This window comes from Seriola aureovittata, chromosome 19 (assembly GCF_021018895.1).
Source record: "Seriola aureovittata isolate HTS-2021-v1 ecotype China chromosome 19, ASM2101889v1, whole genome shotgun sequence".
NCBI classification, from domain to species: Eukaryota; Metazoa; Chordata; class Actinopteri; order Carangiformes; family Carangidae; genus Seriola; species Seriola aureovittata.
Window position 1 is genome coordinate 14,466,188 of NC_079382.1, and position 12,147 is coordinate 14,478,334.

A 12,147-nucleotide genomic window follows, 5' to 3' on the forward strand; every position below is an offset into this window, starting at 1 on the left:
CTGACTTTGCTAACAGGTTTTTCTATGAAATTGTTGAGATAAAAGTCTAAAAAGGGAAACATAAGTGCAACAAGGTCCAGAAAAAGACACAAAAACATTGGAATCCAGTGATTTTCAGAATAAACGTAAAACATCTTATTAGTGACTTCTGTATGAGCTGACACTGGATCAGCAGGAACAAAATATAAGCATCTAAGATCTATACTGTTGTGTATATAACATTTCCTCAGTAAACACACAGGCATTCAAATACACCCTGGGGCTCTTCCTATCTCCCGCAGCACCATATTCACGCTGATTGGTGGGTAGAGAATAAACACACATCCGTGTTTTCATGAGGGTGCTGTGCTTTTGGCTGGCACTGGAGGAATAGAGGCTGCTCCCGATTTTTCGCTCCCTCTACATATTTTCTTCCGTGCACAGGAAGTAGTCGTTTGTCAACACCGCAAATAAATGATGTTTGTTTCCTGTTCTTGACTGGGGATTTTTTTTTTTTTTTGGACGGTTTTGGAAGCAACATGACAGACCTCGGATCCGAGCGCGGAGCTGACATGTGACGCATGTTTTTTCTAGGCCAAGCAAACCATAAAAAAATATGGGCTGGAGCTGATATTTACTGGAAAATGGAAAACACACCTATCGAGTCAGCTGCAACAACAGCAATTTAAGCTAATGTGATTTTTTTTTTTCCCCATTTACGCTGGAACTAACTGGTGCAGGTAATAAAGAGGTGTGAAAAACACTTTATATTCAACAATAAACACCGCTCGACACAGGGAAGAAAAATGCAGCAATTTCAATACAAGCACAGAATAGTGGAAAATCTTCAAGATCTGCAGTCTCAGCACAGAAAAATGTGTTTTCACTTCAGCTCCACATCTGAAACAGGTGTTAACTCTGGATGTGGCTGAAGAGAGTCAAAACTAACAGTTTAAAAAAAACAAAACAAAAAAAAACATAATTTAGATACCAAAGCTCCAACCGCCTCCACTAATCCTCTGCTCATCTGGGCACCCGCACTGCTACACCCCAGCGTTCGGAGGGAGTCGGACCCCTGCCCGCTCCAGACGGGGGTTTCCCTGCCAAACGTTGCACAACAATAAAACAAAGCCATCACACTGGAGGCTGGTGGGGGGAGGTGGGTGAGTATGCAGGGGTGCAGGGTGGGGGTGTGGAGGGTGAGCGGAAAGTGAGAGGAACAGCTGCTGAGTGGGAGAGTTGGGGGGGGGGGGGGCGCACGGGAGAAAAGGAAAGCTGGAGGAAGAGGAGGGGGGGACTCTCTCTTTTCTGTCAGTGAAATAAATTACTTTTATGTCTGCGGCCTGTTCAAGCTATGGTATCGTTAGGGTGACCCCCCCCCCCCCCGATCTCTCACAACCCCCCTCTGGTCTCTTTAGACATACACAAATTGACAAGCGCACAAAGAATCAGCTTATAGTACACTGTTCTTTGCAGAATATTGCACCAGGATGGAAAGCCCAGCAAAAATTTCTAAAAACTTTTTTTTTTTTTTTTAACCACGACATGTGGAGACACTCTAACACAGCATTATAACCAGTCACAGTCCGTCCCTGTGTCTCTGAGGAATTCTCCTCATTAGAACCAGTGTGTCGCTATGTGGTCAAACACGCCGACTGACAACAGATCTGCTAAACACAGGGACGGAGATGACAACTAGGTTGACAACTAGGAGCTGCTTTTAAGTCAAGAGCTGGAAGTTGGCCAGGTGTGTGTGTGTGTGTGTGTGTGTGTGTGTGTGTGTGTGTGTGTGTGTGTGTGTTTGTGTGTACGCATGAAGGGATTCTACAGGTCAGACCCCTGGTTTTATATCCAGATTCCAGGGGCTGGTTTGACAAAGACAGACTTTGACTATGGCTTAGATATGACAAATAGTCAGACTTCAGACAGACGTCTAAATTCATTCTTTGCACAAAGCAGTTTAGTTCTTGACTATCTTAAACTGGACTGTGGTACAATGAATTCTGGGTAAATAAAGACTTTTTTTCAAAATAAATTAAAAACAGGCCGACCAAGGAACCGCATCCAACCGCTCAGCTCCTTTTCCTGAGCAGAAAATGTTTGTCTTTTGGAAGAATTCAACAGTTGCACGGAAGTTTTACTTGAGAAATTCAGCAAAGAGTAAAACAATAACAAGATTAATTTGATTTGGAAAAACATGGCTGCGGTCTCTAAAAACTCTCATCCCGTCTCATTGCTCTATCCATAACAATGTTAGCGAACCACAAATTATGAGCCATGTTTTCCCCTCTTGTTGGGTGATACTGGTCAGCGCAGGTGTCACTGATGACTGATGTTACCATGGTAACATTGGTCTTAGACCTGAGTTAGCCTGGGAGTAAGGTGTCTAATGTTTTTGGCTTAAAATTAGTCAATCTTTATTTTTGTGAAATGGTCTTACTAACATTAGACTTACATAGATAGACTATAGACTTTTGTGAAACCAGCCCCAGATCTACAACTAATATTAAAGGTAAGGTGAAGGATTTTTGACCAGTAGTGGCGCTATGGAGCGATGTTTTGATGACCCTGTTTTTTTTTAATGTATCTTATACTCTACTAGCAAGTGCAAGAGAACGCAGGTGACACAATACACATTTGTGCCAGTGATTTTAAGGCTGATGAACGTAAGTCTAATATTCTCTCTCTTTGCTCTGTTTTTGGTGTCTACCAACTCCTGAGGGATATTATCTGGTTCTTTATCTGTTAAATTCACTTCAGTGTGTTCAGCAGCTAGTCTCTCTGTGTGCTTGGTGCTTTCTCTCTGAAAGTGCTGCGGCTGAAAACAACGCTGTGAGAGCAGTGAGAGTCAATGAAAACAGTAAAGCTGTGAGCCCTGCAGATAAACAATGACCTGAAACTCACTATAAAGCTCTGTAACGCTGACAGGGAGCAGCAGATTTGGGTGATAGTTCACTTTGTCATTTGCTGCCACACTGCTCAACCAAAAGCTATGCTGACTTTGTTGTGGAGCTAAAAATTTAGCTTTTAAAAAGACCAACCCCAGTGTTCACCTGAAGGCACTGCATCCATATCCCCCAGAGGGGTTGTGCTGAGGTTTCACATAATAACCCTTCACATAATAACACTTTTTGTATCATCATAAAAAAGTAAATCAATATAATTCAGAATGGGCTTGCTAGTGATTTACCCATAGGCATTTTCATAAAACTAAATTACGCTTGCATTTATTTTACGCGCTGCACGTCATAAAGATGAGCCGTAAAACTGTATACACACGTTAGTAGTCAAGGCAAAATCTCAAGAACAGGTGACCTCATACATTTACAACATTGTCATTACTGTTTTAGTGCTTTGGATATTAACAAGCAATAAAACATATCACAACACATCCTCTTTCTACCGCTCCTTCTCCAAATAAATTTTACTATGTGTGTCTGACAGCCTGTTGTTGGTAACCTGCCTGTTTCTAAGAAACAAACCAATGGAGGTACAAGTATGTAAGCTAGGGGGTACACAGCAAAGCCCACTTTATACACCCTACTATAAACCAACTACCCTCGTGCATGGATAGTTGGTTTGACCCGCGGCTCAAACATCTGATGTTTGAGTTGGTACAGCCCTTGGCGACATTCAAATACAGCTGCTCAGTCCACTCAGGCTGTTGCTAGTCAGCAAATAAAAAGAAGCAGACACAGATTTGCAACTGGAAGCCCAAAACTAAATTTATTTGGAGGTATTTTTGGTCACATAAGAAAAGCTGGTTGGTCTCTAATTTAATACAGAGACTAAAAAAAGTTTATTAGTTGCAATTTGCCAACTTCCTCACCACGGCTTTTTATTTTTGTGAGTGTTTAACAAGCTGCACAGACTCCCATCTGCTCTTACCATCTTTCACTCTTCGTCTCTCGCCCTCTACCTCTTTCACTTGGCAGTGTCTTTCACATGTACATTAAAATGAATGGATGCCAGAAATAGTGCAGCGTATTTGGGGAGGGACTCTAGACATAACAAAATCGGGGGGGTGGAGGAAGCCAGCCACATATACCGAGGGCCTTGGGGAGTACACCGAGGAGGAGGGAGGGAGGAGCCAAGGCCAACAATGGCACACATTCACATACCGGTCCAACCGACGAGTTTCTGGTGGCCTCATTATTTGGTAGACGTAAGTGGAACAACACTCAATTTGAGAATTAAAATCTGGTATTCGAATCGTTGAAAAAGATGGTGTGAATATGGAATATACCACCCAAAGCCTCAAGCCCTGGAGCTGCGGCTCTAAATGAGCTGTGTCACGAGCTGATCCATAAACAACAGATGGGTGACTAATTCTTTGGATTCATAATACTCTGGTTGCTCAAATCAATCTTATTTTTCCAGTGAAATACAATATATACCAGCCAGTGTTGCACTTTTCTTTTTTTTTTTTTTTTTTTTACCCGTTTCAAATAAGGACAATTATTTATTGATCCCAGGATAAGCAGCCTCATTACTTCTCTTACGTTTCCTCTCATACACCAAAATGCATCCTTATAAAATCAATATAACTGACTTCAATTTGGTTACATATATAAATGATACACATTAGTTACATTATAGTAGTGGCAGTAGTAGTAACATAATTGTAGCATGATATGCATTACCAACCAACACCTATGAGTCAGCGAAAAAGAAACAATACCCCCCCATAAACAGCCTTGTCACTCCTGTGATTTCATCTAACAGTCACCACACTTGAAACCTTCTTATTCATATCTGATGACATCTCAGGTATAAACAGTATTTGACCTGCCCTGGGGGAATTCCAGAAGTAATTTCACAATAAACTGAAATTCACATGCATTATTGGATGGAGTGAAACAATACATCTTTTGATTCCAAACTAACTGTAATATAGATTGTACAGAGATTCAAAGACCGAGACTGAAGGGATTGTCCACCAATCTCGGAGGCTCACTCCTCCTAATGATCCTGCCCTCTCACTTCACCAATCACCAACAGGTTCCCACTGTCAATTGTGGGTTGAGGGGACATTTAAATAAAACCGGAGGAATTTATTCTCCACCACAACATTAAACTCCACATACTTTCCCACTTCACAGTTCACCGACCTGATAAACTTAGCAAGGAATCCACCCAACTGGCATAAAAATGTCACTGGTCGTCATGGGACATTCTCTGGCTATGGTGAGCTGGTGACCTCTGACCCATCCCTGCATTCTCCTTCCTCTTCTTCTTGTCTTTTCCCCCCAGCGGGCAAGATACGATGGATCATTAAAGGTCTATTTCACTGATCAACTTGATGGAGTGAGTAGAAAAAGCCCCACAAGGGTCAAGCCTTAATACGGAGCTTGGGAACTTGGCTTAAAGCTGCTCTGTCACACGCAGAAGAACGACTGTATTATGACTTAAACAAACAAGCTTTCAAAAAAATGTTGGTGGTGGGATAGAATAGGTTTGTGAAACTGTGGTGAGGTAGTTGGTCATCCATTATATTTAATACCCACTGGGAGTGAGAAAATTGTTGAACACTGCCTCCATCACTCATCGCTGTGGATTTGCCAGGGCTTACAAGCTAACTAGTGGCTTTGTCATTAGCAAACACTGTAAAAAAAAAAAAAACTATTTGTTTTTGTATGTATGTGTAATCTTAAAGGCAGAGTACGTACAAAAGAGGGATCCCAGAACCTACAATAATATTATTCACCTCAGACATTTATCTATGGCAGGTGAACACTACACTTCATAGCAAAACACATTACGGAGCTTCAGGGCGAATTTCACCCTGCTTTGCAAAAAAGTTAAAAATGTTCAACTTTTTTTCTTGCCACTAAGCAGATACACATCATCTGCTATCCCACAACGCTTTGCAAGGTGATTGACTCACATCCAATAGAAAATGAGAACTAACAAACTAGGGCTAAATAAATATTCAAACAGCAATTATATGATATGATATGATATGATATGATATGATATGATATGATATGATATATATATACATACATACATACATACATATGTGTATATATATATATACATACATACATACATACATACATACATACATATGTATACAGCCTAGAGAAACCTTTACATCACACTGCACTGGAACTTCAGTGGTAGACGTCTCTGTCAATCCATATACATACAGAGGAGCTGGGTGATGATTCAGCATTATTATTGTGTATCGCCTATATCTATATAAACATATTGTTGCTAAATTCTTTAATTGAAAATTGTGGGATGAAATACCTAAGAACATACAGTAGCTATGTCACAAGGATGAGTACTTAATTATAGAATATATATGTTTTATGTTGTTTTTTTCTATACTCTTTTATGTATCTTGTGTAATCAGCGTTGGTTGATCAGAATGAGAGGATCATGATTTCCATGATTCTATGGATGGATAAACTGAACCAGGAACCACCAGAAGAGAAAAGCAGACAAAGGTACACACATAACCGCACTCACACACACATACACAACACAAAGTGCCACATTTAGCCACTTGATAAGCAGGTATGTTTACATGCCCTTATTATACAGAATTAGCTCTCCACTACCATTCAGTGAGTGCAGGCAGGCACTCTGATAGGAGTACAAATACCACATTCAGCCCTTCATAATGTTTACAGACCCTTAGCGAGCAGTGACAGTGTCTATAACCACTGTACAATGAGTGAGTGTGTCAACAGAGCTACACTCCCATATATAGCCACTACTATTAGGATTCCTTCCATACTATCTGGAATTACCCTGCTGCACTGAGACCAGGAGTATTTCAGTCTCACCCTGCTTCTGACCTCTAACCCTTTAGTTTACAGGGCCACAACCTGCAGGGAGCAGTGAGCAGGGAGAGGCATGTGCATGGGCAAACCCTTTTCATACCTGGGACAGTGAATACGACAAGCATACTGCTGTCGGTTGAAAACTCAGCGTCTCACTTTTTCAGAAACTAGTTACAGTTTCCAGATTTATTACTGTGCACTTTCCAGTGTAACAAATGTTTTTTTTTTTGTGTGCTGACTACTGAAGTGCTAAAAGGTGGGGGCAATGTGCTCTGCCCATGGATAAATCCCTTAATTCATCAAAACATAAAACTTTCCTAGATTGGAGTTGCTGCATGATCCAGGAGAACCCTTGCAAATATAATGCATTCATTAAAAGCTTTGTACAGTCTGACACTGTGTATTACATGCATGAGTGGTTAGCAACACCTTCCCTTTAAACACAGTCATTCATACAAATACAAATCATGCACAGTAGCATTTAGATTAATCTAATTCTAAGTAACTCTCTTGTTCAACCAGGTGGGTATTAAAGCTGCTCTGTAAGCACACATTAAAATATTTTCTAAGGTTACCATTTTAAGTGTTAAAGTCAAAGGGCCAAACTTTCCCTCGCCCCATCACAAACCTTGTAATTACGTGAAACATGTTTTTACAGCAGATCTCTAAAGTACTTTAAGTAGTGGTTAGCAGTATAGAAAAGGCTGGAGCACACACATGCACTTAAATCACAGCCTATAGGTATGTCTGCTGGAATGTCTCTCCCCGCTGAACAAATACAGACACCCGTGCGTTATCAGACGCACAGAATGGGTTGTGACATACAGTACGTATGCACAAATATTCCCCCACGTGTTTCACTTAACATCTGTAGTGGTACACATGGCTGTGCTGACCAGGCATGTGCTGACCAGGTTTCATGTGTGCTCCTTCGACAGCTCAGGTCAAGTCCACTGCACCCTCTGTGTTCCAAACGTCTCTGCTCATCAGGGCCATTTTTACTGATTCAAACCAGAGACACGCGTACAGACTTTCACATACATACCAGTACAGACCTAAAAACCTTGAATGACCTGTGTCATTTTTGCACTGAGGCAGAAAATGACATGAAATATAAATGCTACCATCGGCTAAGCAAAACTTCTTAAGATTTGGACTATTTTAAGCAGAATCGATTTGTTGTGTATTCTGAGTGAATTCGATTCTCTTTCCGATGTAAAAATTTTCAACATATACGTAAACCTGGCTTACAAAAAAATACAGATGAATGATACAGTAAAGAAATGAGAAATTCAAAAAGGATGTGGACTGCTGGAAATGCTTTAAGACTTGGTGGAAATTGTGTGTAGGCTTTTCTGTTTTAAGCAATAAAATGTGGGTTAGAATTCATACTTTCTAGATTATTAACAGGAACATCTTCTGACATCCCGGGGGTGTAAAATGGCTATCACTTTGGGCCAAGAATGTGTAGTCCTCACATTGTGAGCACATTATACTGTGCCAATCTGTGACGTAAATGGACCACCAATATCGACTCCCTGGGCTACTCGGACGGATCAAGGAGAAATCCTTACACAGAGAAATCTCACAGTGCATGCACGCCAATATTCTGCAGACCCACTTTAGTTTATAAATAATATGATAAATAATCCAAAAGAGATGAGCACTTAAGATTCTGTCAACACAAAACTCCTGCCTAGAAGCTCACCTCAGGATGTGCTTTTGAAAAATGTATTTGATGATTGTGTCTGTGTGTGTGTGTGTGTGTGTGTGTCTGTGTGTGTGTGTGTGTGTGTGTGTGTGTGCGCGGATGTGCATTTATGTACTGAAGAGATGAGGTCAAGGTTCCCTATGTAGGTTATCTGTATTTAGCCCCTAGGTAAGGAGGTCAGGTCAGTTTTTATGTCTCGATCATGTCTTCACAGAGGACATACTCCTTTGCCAATTCTCTTTCATCCTCTAACCTCAACACTGCAGTGAACTGTTTTCCTGCAGGTATTGCTTATAACCACCTGGTCATTTTGTCAGATAATGCTGTATATGTAGTTATACACTATGAATAGAAAGTTAGCAGCCTGGTGCTACATAGACAGTGCGGTCACCCAGACTTGGCACAAAAAAAAAAAAAAAAAAAAAAAAAAAAAAATCAGATGACTTCGTAGAGGAACTTCCTTCTGCAGCTTGTTTCACAGCAACACAACAGTCCGAAAATATCCCTGTTCAGCACTGAGCAGGTCTCTGCATGTCCGTCTATTGCTGCACTCTGGGCCGTGGAAATATGGGCTGGAGTTGGGAGACACACGAGTACAACCACAAAATGTGCCTGCACCTGAGTATAACAGGAAACACATGGCGATTTCCATCAACCTTTTGTCCTCTGCCGTGCACACAGACAGATATACACACAAGCAACGACAAACCGTGGATTTTAGAAATTATAACAGGAAGCAGCAGTCAGAGCAGCAGAAGCTCATCCATCAAGGCAACAGGATGACATTATTAAAACAGACAAAGATAGACACAGATAACGAGAACCTACCCAAAACAAACCACTTTGCACGCTGAAAAGATTGCACCCTTAGCTGGAAAATCTTTTCTTTAAAATATATTTGCACCATGTAATTGAGTTTAATTAATTCAACCAGTATGATGCTGAAACACTGTGTAGCCTCGTCTTTACTCTGATATTTGTATCTACGATCCCAGGCTGCACCCAGTATGGCTGCCACACTGCTTTGCATGTGAAAGGGCATGCTTTGCATGTCAGCCCAGATGAGCCATACTGTTTGCATCCCCACTCACGGAAGGTAGTGAGAGAAAAACAAGTATTATATTCTCTGACAGAGGTGTTGGTACCCGCCATTACACGCTGACTAGACGGCTTCTAGAGAAGCTTTTAATAGGTGTGTGGTACTAAAGCTTCTCATACATCATGCAAAGGTCAACAGCATTCCCTCTAAAGTTTTTCTGCCTCACACAATGCAGGGATTTTGTGCAGGAGTGTGCACCCTGTATGCATCTATGAAGAAGCTAAATTTAAAAGCTGGATGACCTACTTGTTAGCACAGCTCACTTCCTTTTCCTGCATGACACGCAGGAAGGGGCATTTAGCTGTGCAGCTGAAGCCATGGCTGTCTGATTGAGACAAAGCGAGGTGATGATAGACGTGGAGTCTTCACGTGCCTTTTAGATCAACATTTCTGCTTGTCTAGTATTACAGCGCGGTAGATTTGCAATCAATTTTGCTTCAGTTTCATGTGACTCATGACATATGAACACTACAAATGTGCAGAGGTGTAGTGATTCCTATACATACACAAAAAAGCCATTTTGGTTTAATTTGGGTAGAAACTATCCATGTATCAAAACGTATACAGCTCAAGTTCCCAAAGGTGTTGAAAGGTAAAACAGCAGGGAGATAATTGAACTCTGTTTCCCCATCAGCTTCCTCCCCTGCCATCCTCTTCTCTGTCCCTCATTTCCCATCCTCCTTTGCTCCCCCTCTCCTGTCGACTTCTTCATGCCTCACCTCCTACATGTGACCTCCCAGCAGGGTAGGCTGCCAGCAGCAGGTGAAAGATCATGACCTCCCACACAAAGACTTGCTCCCCTTATCCTGCAGGCAGTGAGAGCTTAGCTCCAGCCTTAGGCAGAGATTAAGAAAACAGGAGGATATCACACATCTCTCAACACCGACAATTTATCCAGGGGGATTTCAGAACACTAGTCCTCAATAGAAAATGGAGATTTAGCAAATGCCATCATCAAACTGCCTTGATATTGTGTCTATAATTGAGGCTGCCATTAACTGAACCAGAAGAGCTGATATGGAAACAATAGAGAAACTAAGTTGTTTTCCGGTTTGTCTCCAAAAATACATCTAACCATTAGTTATATTCTTATCAACTCTCCCGAAAAGCACTTTTCTTCTTCTCTTGTTATTTAAAATACTCCAGATATGCATCAGGCCTTCTATGGAAGCCCAGTTGGGTCTCTTCCACCTGCAGTGCGTTTGAACTCCGCATGTGATATGGAACTGCTTTAAGCAGAGCACAGATAAAAGTGTAGGATTGCACTGGACATAGGGATGGCAGGTATATCATTATGAAACACAACTATGCGCACACACACGCATACACACTTGACTGTTTTTCCTGTAAACCATCACCATCAAACACACGAGTGCTGTGCACTTGTGTGCACACACCACCTGGACCTCAGTATGAATAGGGCACGTTGTGGAGTGATTTTAGATCATTTTCAAGGGGGAGAAACGTGAGACAGCACGGGACCAAAGACATCCTCTGGAGCCACCCGTCTGAAAGTCCTCCAGTAAAAACATCAGTCAGGAGACACAGAGAAAAAGCTACCTGACAGCTGCAGCTCATCATAAATTTGACCAGCCGTTGCTACTATGGCTACGTTTCTGTATAACCACAATACTCAAATAGAGAAAACCAACAGTACACACCAATGACAATCTGTAACCTCTGGGTTTCAACAGTACAGATCCTAATTACCTGATCTTGTCAGATAATATTTGAATATATTTAACAGACTCTTTTGGATTTATAGTCATATCTTAGCCTGTAAGAACAATTGCATTTTTAGAATACTCAAACATGGATAATAAAGCTATTTATTAGCTATAATAAAGCTATTAAAAGAGCTATTTGTAAGTTTTTCTATTGCTACATAGCCAACATTAGCATAAACAGCTGTTTAAGAGTCTATAATTTTGCAGGTATTTGGTCATAAAGCAAAGTGTTGGACAAATCAAAATTTTGACCTATGATGAAAAGTTACAGGGTCACAAAGTTACTACAATTCATCCTGAAGGTGACATGAATGTGTGCAACAATTTTCACATCAATCCATCCATTAGTTATTCACAACCACAAATATGAACCTCATGTAGGTGCTACATTAAAAGTCAGAGGATAACCACATTCATTCTGTTTCATCCTCTGGGCACCATGAATATTATAATCGTGAAGAGATCTCAGCTTGGACCAAAGTGGTGTGGTAGGCCAACCGACAGACAAAAAGAAGGCATCACAGCGGCACGTTATATAAACCCAGGGCAACAATGTCATTAGAAGACAAGCGGAAGACAGTAAACTACACAACAACAACACTCTGACCTAACTACTGACAGGACATGAGAGGAAAGGGTCTGGTCTGGTCGGGGTTTAACGTTACAGTGCAGCACACTGGAAGGTGAAGGTGCTAAGGTCGTCCAATCTCAGGTTACATTCTCACGAGATTTAGAAGTGGGAAGAACACCTGCCATCTTTCTCTAACCGTGAGGAAGGAAGCTGCCATCTAATTTACTTCTCCCTGATCAGGGATTGAGGCACACAGCGTAGCTTAA

The 12,147-nt window shown here is 41.3% G+C and overlaps 1 protein-coding gene across 1 annotated transcript in view; it reads right to left on the bottom strand.

Moving 5' to 3' along the window:
* Positions 1 to 12,147, bottom strand: part of LOC130187654 (pleckstrin homology domain-containing family G member 1) — a 63,629-nt gene that overhangs the window by 50,400 nt on the left and 1,082 nt on the right. The gene's annotated exons all lie outside the window — the stretch shown is intronic.